This window comes from Spermophilus citellus (genome assembly GCF_964194105.1).
Source record: "Spermophilus citellus genome assembly, chromosome: 6".
Taxonomy (NCBI): domain Eukaryota; kingdom Metazoa; phylum Chordata; class Mammalia; order Rodentia; family Sciuridae; genus Spermophilus; species Spermophilus citellus.
The window spans coordinates 78,690,275-78,706,442 of NC_138187.1; the positions used below are offsets into that span (position 1 = coordinate 78,690,275).

The following is a 16,168-nucleotide window of genomic DNA, read 5'->3' on the forward strand; positions in this document are numbered from 1 at the left end:
TTACAAAACCTTTAAAGAGGAACTAATACCAATACTTTTCAAGCTATTTCAGGAAATAGAAAAAGAGGGAGAACTTCCAAATTCATTCTACGAGGCCAACATCACCCTGATTCCGAAACCAGACAAAGACACTTCAAAGAAAGAAAACTACAGACCAATATCTCTAATGAACCTAGATGCAAAAGTCCTCAATAAAATTCTGGCGAATCGGGTACAAAAACATATCAAAAAAATTGTACACCATGATCAAGTAGGATTCATCCCTGGGAAACAAGGCTGGTTCAATATACGGACATCAATAAATGTTATTCACCACATCAATAGACTTAAAAATAAGAACCATATGATCATCTCGATAGATGCAGAAAAAGCATTCGACAAAGTACAGCATCCCTTTATGTTCAAAACTCTCGAAAAACTAGGGATAACAGGAACATACCTCAACATTGTAAAAGCAATCTATGCTAAGCCTCAGGCTAGCATCATTCTGAATGGAGAAAAATTGAAGGCATTCCCTCTAAGATCTGGTACAAGACAGGGATGCCCTCTCTCACCACTTCTGTTCAGCATAGTTCTTGAAACACTGGCCAGAGCAATTAGACAGACGAAAGAAATTAAAGGCATAAAAATAGGAAAAGAAGAACTTAAATTATCACTATTTGCAGATGACATGTTTCTATACCTAGCAGACCCAAAAGGGTCTACAAAGAAACTATTAGAGCTAATAAATGAATTCAGCAAAGTGGCAGGACATAAAATCTACATGCATAAATCAAAGGCATTCCTGTATATCAGCAACAAATCCTCTGAAATGGAAATGAGGACAACCACTCCATTCACAATATCCTCAAAAATAATAAAATACTTGGGAATCAACCTAACAAAAGAGGTGAAAGACTTATACAATGAAAAGTACAGAACCCTAAAGAGAGAAATTGAAGAAGATCTTAGAAGATGGAAAAATATACCCTGTTCATGGATAGGCAGAACTAACATCATCAAAATGGCGATATTACCAAAAGTTCTCTATAGGTTTAATGCAATGCCAATCAAAATCCCAACAGCATTTCTTGTAGAAATAGAGAAAGCAATCATGAAATTCATATGGAAGAATAAAAGACCCAGAATAGCAAAAACAATGCTAAGCAGGAAGTGTGAATCAGGTGGTATAGTGATACCAGACTTCAAACTATACTACAGAGCAATAGTAACAAAAACAGCATGGTACTGGTACCAAAACAGGCGGGTGGACCAATGGTACAGAATAGAGGACATAGTAACCAACCCACAAAACTACAACTTTCTTATATGTGATATAGGGGCTAAAAGCATGAAATGGAGGAAGGATAGCATCTTCAACAAATGGTGCTGGGAAAACTGGAAATCCATATGCAACTGAATCCCTTTCTCTCGCCATGCACAAAAGTTAACTCAAAATGGATCAAGGAGCTTGATATCAAATCAGAGACACGGCATCTGATAGAAGAAAAAGTTGGCTACGACCTACATACTGTGGGGTCGGGCTCCAAATTCCTCAATAGGACACCCATAGCACAAGAGTTAACATCTAGAATCAACAAATGGGACTTACTCAAACTAAAGAGTTTTTTCTCAGCAAAAGAAACAATAAGAGAGGTAAATAGGGAGCCTACATCATGGGAACAAATCTTTACTCCTCACACTTCAGATAGAGCCCTAATATCCAGAGTATACAAAGAACTCAAAAAATTAGACAATAAGATAACAAATAACTCAATCAACTCAATCAACAAATGGGCTAAGGACCTGAACAGACACTTCTCAGAGGAGGATATACAATCAATCAACAAGTACATGGAAAAATGCTCACCATCTCTAGCAGTCAGAGAAATGCAAATTAAAACCACCCTAAGATACCATCTCACTCCAGTAAGATTGGCAGCCATTATGAAGTCCAACAACAACAAGTGCTGGCGAGGATGTGGGGAAAAGGGTACACTTGTACATTGTTGGTGGGACTGCAAATTGGTGCAGCCAATTTGGAAAGCAGTATGGAGATTTCTTGGAAAGCTGGGAATGGAACCACCATTTGACCCAGCTATTCCCCTTCTCGGTCTATTCCCTAAAGACCTAAAAAGAGCATGCTACAGGGACACTGCTACATCGATGTTCATAGCAGCACAATTCACAATAGCAAGACTGTGGAACCAACCTAGATGCCCTTCAATAGACGAATGGATAAAAAAAATGTGCCATTTATACACAATGGAGTATTACTCTGCACTAAAAAATGACAAAATCATAGAATTTGGAGGGAAATGGATGGCATTAGAGCAGATTATGCCAAGTGAAGCTAGCCAAGCCCTAAAAAAACGAATGCCAAATGTCTTCTTTGATATAAGGAGAGTAACTAGAACAGCCTAGGGAAGAAGAGCACGAGAAGAAGACCAACATTAAACAAGGATGAGAGGTGGGAGGGAAAGGGAGAGAGAAGGGAAATTGCATGGAAATGGAAGGAGACCCTCAGGGTTATACAAAATTACATACAAGAAGAAGTGAGGGGAAAGGGAAAAATAATACAAGGGGGAGGAATGAATTACAGTAGAGGGGGTAGAGAGAGAAGAGGGGAGGAGAGGTGAAGGGAGGGGGGATAGTAGAGGATAGGAAAGGCAGCAGAATACAACAGACATGAGTATGTCAATATGTAAATCAATGGAAGCGTAACTGATGTGATTCTGCAATCTGTATACGGGGTAAAAATGGGAGTTCATAACCCACTTGAATCAAAGTGTGAAATATGTTATATCAAGAACTATGTAATGTTTTGAACAACCAACAATAAAAAAAATCTTTCTAAAATTTATTTACAAGAAAATGAACATATCATATCTTTGAGATGCTTCAATTTTCCTAAATGTGGAATACATTTTTAAAAATATTGATAAGGAGTCCATTTAATACACACGTATCCTAAAGTTGGAATTCCACCTGTAAATGCAAATTCATCTTCCAAAAACCTTTCGCATAACCCTTAACTTCTCTTTCTTTCATATTCCACACAAAATTCATTAGCAAATCCTGTTCATTTTTCCTTTAAAAGTATACTCTGAATCTGAACACAATTACTAGTAATACCATGTGTCATTATCAGTATTTGTTTTAAGCCATCATAATTTTTTGCCTGGTTCATTATAAAATCTATTTCACAACTTCTGCCCCAGCTTGGCATCTACCTTCTGTAGTCTATTTTTAGCATAGCAGCCAGACTAAGATGAAAAAAAGATACAGTCAAAAGCCTCCAATAGTTTTCCATTTTACTCAAATCAAAAGCCAAAGTAAAGTCCTTAGTTGGGGTATCTTTGGAATTACAATTAATACCTTCAACTTATAACAACCTAATTTAACTTATTACACTAGGTAACCACTTAGAATATAACTAAAATAGATATTAAACAAGAAAGAAAAAGGAATCATAATGATATACTATAAAACAACAACAACTAAATGGCTAGAAGTGTAGTTCAGTGGTAAAGTACTCATCAAGCAAATACAAAAGTGCAGGCTTCAATCCCCTACACCACCAAAAGCAAACAAACAAAAACCAAGAAAACACAAAAACAGACAGTAATGGAGACAATGAGGAACAAAAACACAAGACACAGAAAACAACATGAAAGGACACTACCAAGAAAACAAGAGCAGAAGTGTGAAAATATCTGTAAACCATATAATAAGGAGTACATATAATAAGGAGTCAATATCCTGAATGTATCAAGAACTCTAACAACAAGGAGACAAATAATCCAATTTTAAAACAGGCAAAGGACTTGAATAACATTCTTCAAAGAAGATACACAAATGGCTATTAAGTATGTGAAAAGATACTCAACATTAATCATTAGGAAAATGCAAACCAAAACTACCACTTCATACCTATGATGGTTATATTTTAAAAAGTAGAAAATAACAAATGTTTGTGAGGATGTGGAAAAATTTGAAAAGTTTATACATTACTGGTGGAAAAATAAAATGATAATACTGATGTGGAAAACAGAAGGACATTTACTCAAAAGGTTAAAACATTTCATTAACATATGATTTAGCAATTCTACTTCTAGGTATATACCCAAAAGAAATGAAAGCAAGGCCAATCAGTGGCACACACTACTTAGGAGGCTGAAGCAAGATGATTACTAGTTCAAAGCCAGCCTGGGCAACTTAGCAAGACCCTATCTCAAAATAAAATTTAGAAAGGGGTAGGGATGTAGCTCAGTGATACAATACTTGTCTAGGAAATGCAAGGACCTCCAGTACTGCAAAAATAAAAATAAGATTAAGGAAAAAAAAAAGAAGAACATGAAACAAAAACAAGAAGAATTGAAAGGAAGGACTCAAGTGAAACTTGTACATCAATGTTCATAGCTGCATTATTCACAATAGCAAAGGTGAAAACAACCATAATTGTTATCAATAGATAAATGGATAAATAAAAGTGTTATATACATAAAATAGATTCCAGTCATAAAAAGGATTGAAATACTATATGTTCTACCACATGAATGAACCTCAAAAACATTGAGTAAAATAAGCTAGATACAAAAAGACAAACATTGTACAATTTCACTTATATGAAATATCTAAAACAGGCAAATTCATAGATAGAAAGTAGAATAGAAATTACTAGTTTACCAGGTGAGGGAATGGGAGACAGACTTTCAGTATGGGGTTATGGAAAAGTTTTGGAAAAAAAATCATGGTGATGGTTGTGTAACATTGTGAATGTACTTAATGCCAATGAGTTCTAATCCTAAAGATGTTTAAAAATGACAATTTCTTGTTATATACATTTTAACATAATTTCTTTTTAAAAAATCAAAGTCCTTACAATCACATCCAAACCTCCAAAATCCTCAAAATGTCCTATGACGTCACAGGGACCTGATGTCTCATTATCTCTGAACTCATCCCCAACTACAATTCCTCTGGCTTTCTCCACATTCATGCCTCCTCCTTGATGTTTCTTGAACACACTGGCCATAGGCATGCTCAGAGCCTTTGCATTTGCTGATCCCTCTGCCTGAAATGATCTTTCCACTTATATTCATGATTCACATCCTCTCCATTGTTTTTGTTCAAATATCAATCACTCTGTGAGGACTTCCCCATCTACCCCCACCTAAAACTGCAGTCTTTCCCCAAAAACATCCCTATTACACTCTTCCACTATGTGTTTCTCTATAGAATTTGAACTATCTGGTTAATATATGTTCCACAGATTTTTAATCTCTTCCAGTAGAATGTAAACACCACAGAGGCAGGAATTTTAAACTGTTTTGTTTAGTGCTGTGTCCCTAAAGTCATGACAGGCACATATTGAGTAATCACTAAATAATTATTAAATTAATGAATAGTAAATGATTCTAAATACTAATATCAGACTATTGATATAAGACTGTCTACTTCTTAAACCTTCAGAATTAGAAGGGGCTTTATTTTTACTCTAAAGTCTATTCTATCCATCTAAATATAATTAAAGCCTGTTACTTTATTACTGACTCCCCCCCTTTGCTATGTTTAATTTATCATTGAAAATCATTATTACTATTTCTGTTAAGTTTAAAGTTTCATTTAAATTCAAGTTTCCTTATTCATTTTAATAGATGACAAAATTATGTACTGAAAAACATTACATAATGATTGATAAAGCAAGACTTCTAATTTCCAATGCAATTTTCTCTCTCTAGGAAATTTTCCTTCAATTTAAAAATTGTTTTAATTAATACATAAAACATGAAAATTGTACATATTAATGAAGGACCTTATTTATTTATTTATTTATTTATTTATGGTACTCAGGAGCACTTAACTACTGAGCCATAACCCCAGCCTTTTTTATATTTTATTTAGAGACAGGATTTTACTGAGTTGCTTAGGGCCTCGCTAAATTGCTGAGGTTGGCTTTGAACTCACAATCTTCCTGTCTCAGCCTCATGAGCGGCTGGGATTACAGGCAGGCACCATCGCCATACCTGGCTTCTTCCTTTAGTTTCTTGTTTTAAGTAATTATTATTTAAACTCATACAGGAATTAGAATCAGAGGGTCTTTAATTCTGTATGTCCTGAAGTACAATCCATTGGTAAGATATTTCAGTTTTGTTCAAGTGGCCAAACTATATTCTACTTGCTCCCAAAACCCATTTTTTTCTGGTTCTTCCTGATTATCCTAAGACAACAAACAGCATATACACAGGTAAAAGTCAATTTAAACAAATTTTCAAATACACTTACAAGAAGCAAAACACATTAATGTCTCTCACTAACTAGAGCTATTAAAGATAACTATTGTCTAAAAATATGCTTCACATAATTGTAAACTCCACTATGTATAAGAAGTGCTATTGAGAAGGACAGTTTGTGCTTTACTTCCGAGTACTGGGTGGGTCCAGTCCCATGAATTTATTTCCATCCATTAACTTCTATTCTTTTTAAATCTTTATATCTTGGGTGTTTCTCTTAAAAACAGCATATATCTTTGTTTTGCCATTTTTTAAAAATTTTGTGGGGCTGGGGATGTGGCTCAAGCGGTAGCATGTTCGACTGGCATGCGTGCGGCCCGGGTTCGATCCTCAGCACCACATACCAACAAAGATGTTGTGTCCGCCGAGAACTAAAAAATAATATTAAAAATTCTCCCCCCCCCTCTCTCTTTCTCTCTCTCTCCCCTCTCTCACTCTCTCTTTAAAAAAAAAAAAAATTTGTTAACTTTTGTCTTTAACAAGATGATTTTGTACATTTAAAGTGGTTTATTAATACATCTGATCCTGGCCTTTTATATTTCTTTCTTTTTTCTTCCTTTCTCTCTTTCTTTCTTTCTTCCTTTTTGTTTTCTTTATTTCATAAGTGTTCTTTTAACTATTTCTTCATACATTCTTTCCCCTACTTCCCATCATACTTATTTTGAAGTTACAGGTTCTATTCTATTAATGGCTACTCCAGTTAGTTTGAAATACATATTAAATTTGACAAAGTCTAAAGTAAATTATCTTCTTCCTCCTCTTAAAACTATAAGAACCTTAAAATAACCTGAACTCTGATCACTTCCTCCAAACTTATATACTGCTGTCACCCAAACTTTTAGTTTTATCCTATTTGCCCTTTTCATAAAATCAGATATTTCTCTTATACAGTCAAGTTTGCTTAGGATTTACTTATGTAATTATCATTATACTAATTTTTCCATCTTGCATCTCAGTCTTTCCCCATGATAATCACTTTCCTTCTTCCTTAAGTTTTTAAGTCCTATGAGAAGTCAAAAGAAAAGAACATTTGAAAAAAAATTTTGAAGACTCTTTTAACTAGTAGCCTAGAAAAACTGACATGAAAAACAACTCAAGCTTTAAGCTCCTTCTTTTTAGGAACATTAGATATGCTGTGCTTTTTTAAAGTAACTTGTCATAACTGATTTGTGCCCATGTTACAACGCTTCTAAAATTACTTTTAAAAAAGTCTAACATGAGAGTTTTCCTATAGAAGTAACTCAAATTACTTGTACAGAAAGTTTTAACAGGGCCAGGGATGTAGCTCACTGGTACCATGTAGAAGACCTTAGAGTTTAGCCCCCAACACTGCAAGAAAAGGGAAGAGAGAGAACAGAAATGGAGGGAAGGGACAAAGATAAATAGAAGGAAAGAAAAGGGGAGGCGCCAAGAGGGGAGGGAAAGAAATGAGTCATTAAAACAAAACAACAAGTGGTATAAATATGAATATATGGCATAAAAGTTCTGAAAAAAGTCTACTAAGCTTTAGAATTTTAGTTACATCAAACTGGATATTATGACTGTATAGAATAACTACTGCATAATAAGCTCCACAGTGGCCTGGCTGAAACCAAATCCAGGGGTGGATGGCATGGAGAGAATGCACAGTGGGCTCAAGTGAGACCAGATTGAGCTTGTGCTGCTTCAGGACACTCAGCATAGAGAAGGGACAGAGACTCCCCAACAGGCGGGCAGTGTGAGCCCATGAGGCCTGTGGGAGCTGGTGATGATGGCTCCCCCTCAACCCCTCCAGCCAGTCTACAGTGGTTTGCTCCGTTGCCTGGTACAGGCCAAACATAGACCAGACCACAGCCTGTGTGGGTGTGGCTGGGCAAGCTGTGGTTGTGGTAGCAATAGCCAAAGAAGTCTTAGTGTGATGGAGGGGCCAAGGGCTGCCCCTCAGCCATATTAGGGGGTGGTCCTGGAAGAAGTATGCAGGGTTGTGACAACATTGTCTGAAGACATGAAACCAGGCCCTAATCCTTATGGCATTCTTTGGGAATTGGTGATATGTACAGCTATTGGATTTTTTTGCTGTTCTCTCATTTTTGTGGAGACATTTTCAATCTGTTAGAAGCAGGCTTTATGTGGGAAGAGAAAGAAAGCTTGCTCTAAAACTTTCTGGACTAATTGAAGAAAAATGTGAACTACTTGAAAAAGTTAGCCTTGCTCAAAAAGAGCATGAAGGCTTAGAGTTATCTTTAAAGGATGGTGGTTTTGAGAAAGGTTCAACAGAAGCACAAAATTTGGAGGCAACATATGAAAAGCTAGATAAGTCCAATTCTAAATGTGGGGATGAATTACTCTTTCTAGAAAAAGCTAATAGAACAGAAAGTTAAACATTCTAAACAGTATGAAATAATGGCAGATATATCAAAAAGGATAAAATCCCTAGAAGATGAATCAAAATCCCTCAAATCACAAATAGATGAAGCTAAAACAAACTTCAAAATATTTCAAATGAATGAAGAAGGACTTATGCTGGAAATAAAAGAGGCTTTGAATGAAAATTCCCAACTTCAGCAAAGTCAGAAAGTACAGAAGGAACAGGTATATGTCCACGATAAAGAAAAAATACCATTTGAAGACTTTAAAGTACATGCAGAAAAAGTTCTAAGTGATAAAATCACATCGAGTCTCTGACTGAATGCTTGCTGAAGATGAAAGATAGGTCTTCTCCAAGCACAGGAGCCCAAACAGATGCTGGTAACTTGGAATTGGAAATGAAGAGTAAATCAGAAATTGGTGCTCACTTAGATAATCAACCAAAAGGAGCTTTGAAGAAACTGGTTTATGGTACTAAACTAAACCTTAGAAGGAGAAAGAAGTCAAATTTTTACTTTATTATCTGAAGTAGAGAAAACAAAGGAAGACCTTATAGAACATACTAAAAATCTGAAGACTGAACAAGCATCTTTGCAGTCAGAAAATACACAGCTTGAAAGTGAGAATCAGAAGCTTTAGCAGAAATATAAAGTCATGATGGAACGATATCAAGAAAGTATAATGAGACTCCACAGGAAATTAAGTGCAGAGGAAAATTACCAAGTAGAGCAAGAAGAAAAACTTCCCAAAATGGAAGAAATGATCAGCCATACAACTGAACAGCTGGAGACCTACAGAAAGTAAGCTAAATATCTTGAAGAAGAATTGGAGAGAACCATTCATTTCTCTCAGGGGCAGATTACTTCCTCTGAGAAAAAAGCACATAATAGTGAGTTGGCTGCTTGGATTGCTGAAAGAAACCTCAATTATTTAAGGAAACAAAATGCTCACAACACACAAAAATTAACTGAAAAGGAGTTTAAATTTAAACTTTTAGTAAAAGATACATTTGCACTTGATGTTTCAAATATAGCATTTGGCAGAAAGCATTCCCCAAATGGTCCCTCACCATTGGGCCCCAACCGTCATCTGAAATGAGACCTCCTCATTTGGAAAAGAAGGGTCCACTCACACTCTCACCTTTGGGAGGAGGAAGAGGCTCAAGGGGCCCAGAGAATCCTCTGGACCATCTGACTAGCAATGAAAGAAGAAACTCACACTATGATAGGTTAACTGATTCTCAGAGAGCACCTTCTGACATTGAGTCCATGGGAACAGGCGCATAGGATGATGATCCCTCCACCAGGCCAACCATATTCTGATCCACCTCTTCCTCTACAAAGGCAAGATGGATATTATTCTAATTATGACAGACCACCTGGACTAGCAGAACTCAGAAGTTCTAATATGCCTTCTTCAGATAAAGTGGATGGGCCTATGTCTTTAGAAACAGAATACAGTAGAAAGGAAGTCGATCTTGGTGATTCCCGTGTGCCTGATTCACTTCTCCCTGCTGAAAACCAAGCAACTGGCTCTGGCTCTGTTTTTGCACCTTTCCCTCCAAATCAGAGGCCCATTGTTCCCAGTGGATCCAAGTAGTCAGTTCATGAGGAGAGAACCTTTTTTCCCTCTACGTCCTCCAGGAAACATGTATGCAGCATTTCAAGATTATCTTCCACCAGGCCCACCACCGCCTCCATTCCCAATGGGACCCCAGTGTTTTCCTCAGTATCTTCCCCCAAGAGCTGGATTTCCACCCGTCTCCCTCCCCCACATTCTGAAAGTAGAAGTGAGTTCCCTTCAGAGTTAATTCTACCTTCAAATAAGCCTGCTACTGAACATCCAGAAGCACAAAAAGAAACCTGACAATAGTTTCGATCTCTCTTCAAAAGTTATTTGATTTAGCTCTTATTTTTAGTTTAAGTATCTGCTATTACTTCAGTGATTTTACTTTTGTTCCAATTTAAGCTTAATGGAATTATAATTCTTAGGATAGTATTTTGTAAATAAAGATGATTTAAATATGAATCTTATGAGTAAATTACTTCCATTTCATTTTATTCTGGACGGTATAACTTAATTTGATTAATCCACTATTACATAAACAACAACGGAAGCTTTATATTTGTAATCTTGCAGTTGGGGATTTTTTTTTTTAACATTTTTAGGTGTAGATGGACACAACACAATGCCTTTATTTTTAAGTGGTGCTGAGGATCGAACCCGGGTCCCGCCTGTGCTAGGTCAGCGCTCTACCGCTGAGCCACAATCCCAGCCCAGTTGGGGATATTTTAAACTCCAAACAAAGGCTGTGCCTTTATGCCAAGAAATGTGTTTACTATGTCCACCATGCGGCCTGCGCAATGGTTTCATTAATGAGGTTCTAGGCATAAAGTTAGCTAGATGAGATCGAAATAAAACACACAGACTCAGTTACCTTATTTATATTGCTAGGTCCGAGACGGCTCACCTCTCTGGTTCCCTCCTCTAACCGCCCAGCAGGGCAGCAAGGATTACTCAGGGCTAGCAATAGAGAGAGAGTTTGAACACGCCTGGGAGTAGCCTTTTATTGGGGAACAAGAGATTCAGGGGAGAATTCCATCCAATGAAGGTTGAGGGGGGGCTGCACTCCAAGGTCAGGGTCAGTGATTGGGTCCCCGGGGTCAGTGGTCAGGCACACCCCCACATGGATGGACTCTTTCATCAGGAAAGGGCCGGGAAAGCTTCGACACAGCCAAAGTGCCTCAGACCCTTAACGGGAGCCACCCAATCACGTGTCAGAATGGCTTCCCACAACTATGATTGTTGCAAATGTGAAAGTAACACTATGCTTAATGAAATATTTTAATTGATTTAAAATCTTGTTTGGTATTGATAATAAATTAGCTAGTTTTTCCATAAAAAAATAACCTGAGCTTATTAAGAATAAACAAGAAAACATGACTGAATATGTCATGTAAACAGGAGATTTCAAGTACAAAAAAAAAAATTCCAGTTCTCAAAAAATTTTTAGGAATGGAAACCACAATTTAAGCTCACTCTATCCCAATTTTCCCTTATATCTTCTTTATTTTATGTCCATTTTCATAAAATAAAGAATTGCATTTGGCTCTGGTTCACTGATATTGGGAGTGTCCTAGACTTTGTTTTGCTTTCAGGGAGACTTTTGTAAAATATAAATGAATTACTAGAACACTGAAATGAAAAAAAGACATAAGTCCATATTTTGTTAGATTCGATAGTCATGACTCTGCCAAACTACTATAAAATTTTAAAAAGTCTTACTCTTAATTTATATATTATTGCAAACAAGTAACAATTTGCAAAGCTGCACCAGTCCAGAGACTATTGGACTATGTTTTGACTATTGGATCAACACTTTGAACTATCTTTTCCCCAAGAAAGAACATTTATTAAAAATACTTTAAGAATTAGTGGTTAAAGCTTTATTCAAGTATTAAATATTCTCTTAAGTTTTTTTGTGAAGAGTATACATTGAAGTCTAAAATAAATGCAGTAATATGACTTTCTTCTTAAAAATAAGAAGCAGCTTTATCACATTTGAAGGCCAGTGAAGAGTCTGAATGATATTTGAGCATACAATTAATTTAAATGAGAAAAAAGTTGGGCCTTGAAAAAGAAACTAGAAGTTTAAAAAATCTAATCTTTCTGTTTTCCCTCAAGAGTTATACTAGTTGTTAAATAAGTCCTATAAATAATTCTTACTTGACAGCATAAAACAATACATGCTCTAAATGAGTAGATAGAAGTCTACAGCCATGGTCTGTATAAAATGAGCACTCATTGATTTTTTAATCCAGAACTACTTTTGCCCTAACTTCTATTGGATAACAGTTGCTTATATAGTTCATGTTTTACAACAAGAAACTGGAAATAAGGTAATTTCAGATTGAAAACAGAACTGAAATGCCTAAATACCATGATACAGTCTTGTAAAAAAGTTTTTGCTTCAAAAGAATAAAAAGCTGAAAGGCCCTTCTAAATATGATACCATTTATCAAATCAGCTTCCAACTTTGATCATAACTCTATAAACCATAGTTAAATAAAATAAAGCAATATTAAAAATTGGCAATTTATAGAATAAGCCTTAAGGAAATATTAAGTCCAAAAATGAAATTAGTATATACAGTACAGATAGAGTGCCGGGGATCCCAAAAGCCAACGGTGTGACCCCGGAGATCCAGGCTGTCTGATTCGCGCGGCCTGCCCTGAGGCTACAGAAGGCGTGGCGCCCCAGAGAAGGGGTTAACTAGTCAGCAGGGAATTAAGTGGCTGCGACACGGTGGTATCCCACCAGCCAAGCCCAAGCCCGCACTGACCCCCGGGCTGAGTTCGGGATTGCTGACGGGGATGGAAGCGGTACAGCCCCTCCCCCCACAAGGGACACTCCACTAAGGTAACCAGCGGCCACCATCTTGGACAGCTGAAGTAACCACCGCCACTCTCCGACAGATTGCAACAACAAACAGGTGTGTGTCACCCAGCTCAGCCCCCATACATAGGGGGATTTCGCTTAAAATCTCTCCTAGACTTTCAGGGGGAGGGACTATCAGAGTGAGCCTGCATAAAGACTAAAGGAGAGCTAGAGGCACCTGACCCCCAACCCCCCCCCCTCCCATCAGCGGCCAAAACAAAACCTGTCTAGCCAGCGCTGGGGGAGGGGCAAGCAGAAAAAATCAAAACCATAGAGTGCCGGGGATCCCAAAAGCCAACGGTGTGACCCCGGAGATCCAGGCTGTCTGATTCGCGCGGCCTGCCCCGAGGCTACAGAAGGCGTGGCGCCCCAGAGAAGGGGTTAACTAGTCAGCAGGGAATTAAGTGGCTGCGACACGGTGGTATCCCACCAGCCAAGCCCAAGCCCGCACTGACCCCCGGGCTGAGTTCGAGATTGTTGGCGGGGACGGAAGCGGTACAGCCCCCCCCCCACCCCCCACAAGGGACACTCCACTAAGATAACCAGCGGCCACCATCTTGGACAGCTGAAGTATCCACCCCCACTCTCCGACAGATTGCAACAACAAACAGGTGTGTGTCACCCAGCTCAGCCCCCATACATAGGGGGATTTCGCTTAAAATCTCTCCTAGACTTTCAGGGGGAGGGACTATCAGAGTGAGCCTGCATAAAGACTAAAGGAGAGCTAGAGGCACCTGACCCCCAACCCCCCCCTCCCATCAGCGGCCAAAACAAAACCTGTCTAGCCAGCGCTGGGGGAGGGGCAAGCAGAAAAAATCAAAACCATAGAGTGCCGGGGATCCCAAAAGCCAACGGTGTGACCCCGGAGATCCAGGCTGTCTGATTCGCGCGGCCTGCCCCGAGGCTACAGAAGGCGTGGCGCCCCAGAGAAGGGGTTAACTAGTCAGCAGGGAATTAAGTGGCTGCGACACGGTGGTATCCCACCAGCCAAGCCCAAGCCCGCACTGACCCCCGGGCTGAGTTCGGGATTGCTGACGGGGACGGAAGCGGTACAGCCCCACCCCCCACAAGGGACACTCCACTAAGGTAACCAGCGGCCACCATCTTGGACAGCTGAAGTATCCACCGCCACTGTCCGACAGATTGCAACAACAAAACAGGCACAGAGTACAGTTTGAACTGCCGAGAATCATCACTGAGGGGAAATCTGGTCTAGCAGGAGAAACCAAGGCTAGCAGGAGAAACCAGGAGCCTAGAGGCAAGGCCCTCGCGACTGGGCAGCTGTAAACTGCAGGCCCACCGGCGACAGTTCACCCACTGCCCGCGTAACTGGGCGGTAGGAGAACGCCCTCCCGTTGGTGACGGATCACCTGCCCGCGGCCTGTGATACTGGGCGGCTGGAGTCTACCCGCCTGCCACGACCGGGAGCTGAAACCACACAGAGACAGTCCAGTCACACCCCCCCATTAGGGCACCCCGGCAAGGAGACTGGGGCCCGTCATAGCAGAGTAGTGTCGTCACTGGAGCTCGAACGTCGGAATTCCTTCCCAGCGGAATCCACGTTAGCAGTCATACTTCAACAACACAAAGGAGAGACATCAGAGTAATACAGAAACAAAACAAATCTATAGAGGAGAGCAGAAACACGACAATCAAAAAGAGCTGGAAAGTAACGTGGACAACATGAGAAAACAAGGGAAAAAAGGATTACAAACAATGCAAGACTACTCAATTCTACAGGAGGACATAGAAACTTCAGAAACAGGTATAGGGAAAGAACTCAAGGCATACCTAACTCGAATGGAAAGGAATATTAGAGAAGACATGAGACAGCAAGTCCAAGAAATAAAAATATATTTTGAAAATGAATTAAACAAACAAATTCAAATGGCAAAGAACGAGCTCTACCAGGAGATAGAGATATTAAAAAAAAATCAAACAATAATCCTAGAATTACAGGAAACTATAAACCAAATTAAAAACTCAAACGAGAATATTACAAATAGACTTGATCAAGTAGAAGTCAGAACATCAGATAATGAAGACAAGGTTTATCAACTTGAAAAGAATATAGTCAACACAGAAAAGATGCTTAATTCCCACGAGCAATCTATTCAAGAGATATGGGATGTCATAAAAAAACCAAATCTGAGAGTCATAGGGATAGAAGAAGGCACAGAGATTCAAACCAAAGGAATGGACAGCATATTAAATGAAATAATTCTAGAAAACTTCCCAGAGATGAAAGATGGAATGGATTGCCAAATCCTGGAAGCCTACAGGACCCCAAACATTCAAAACCATAATAGACCAACCCCAAGACATATAATTATGAAGATAGCCAACGTACAGAACAAGGAGAGAATATTAAAAGCTACGAGAGAAAAGAGGCAGATTACTTTCAGGGGTAAACCAATTAGGTTAACGACAGATTTATCATCACAAACTTTGAAAGTGAGAAGATCCTGGAATAACGTATTTCAAACGCTGAAAAATAATGGATTCCAACCAAGAATACTATATCCAGCAAAATTGAGCTTCAAATTTGACAATGAAATTAAAATCTTTCACGATAAACAAAAGCTAAAAGAATTTGCAGCAAGAAAACCAGCTCTGCAAAGCATTTTGAACAAAACACTACAAGAAGAGGATGTGAAAAATAGTGCCCAAAACTAACAGCAGGAAGTATCTCAGTAAAGGGGGAGGAAAATAACCAAAAAGCAAAACTAACCAAACTAAAATAAATAAATAAAGAAGCATGACTGGAAATACAAATCATATCTCAATTGTAACCTTAAATGTTAATGGCCTAAACTCACCAATCAAGAGACATAGGCTAGTAAACTGGATCAAAAAAACAAATCCAACAATATGCTGCCTTCAGGAGACTCATATGATAGGAAAAGACATACACAGGCTGAAGGTAAAAGGTTGGGAAAAATCATACCACTCACATGGCCCTCGGAAGCAAGCAGGAGTGGCCATACTCATATCGAATAAAATCAACTTCAAACCTAAGTTAATCAAGAAGGACAAAGAAGGTCACTATATACTGTTAAAAGGAACCATCCACCAACAAGACATAACAATCATCAATTTGTATGCACCCA

General features: G+C 38.6%; 1 protein-coding gene and 1 pseudogene across 3 annotated transcripts in view; one reads left to right on the plus strand and one right to left on the minus strand.

The window, feature by feature from the left end:
- DNAJC1 (DnaJ heat shock protein family (Hsp40) member C1) overlaps nt 1-16,168 on the minus strand; it is a 234,156-nt gene that overhangs the window by 170,481 nt on the left and 47,507 nt on the right. The gene's annotated exons all lie outside the window — the stretch shown is intronic.
- LOC308652097 (melanoma inhibitory activity protein 2-like) lies at nt 8,260-10,487 on the plus strand (annotated as a pseudogene). Its single transcript has one exon. The product of its transcript is annotated as a melanoma inhibitory activity protein 2-like (transcript).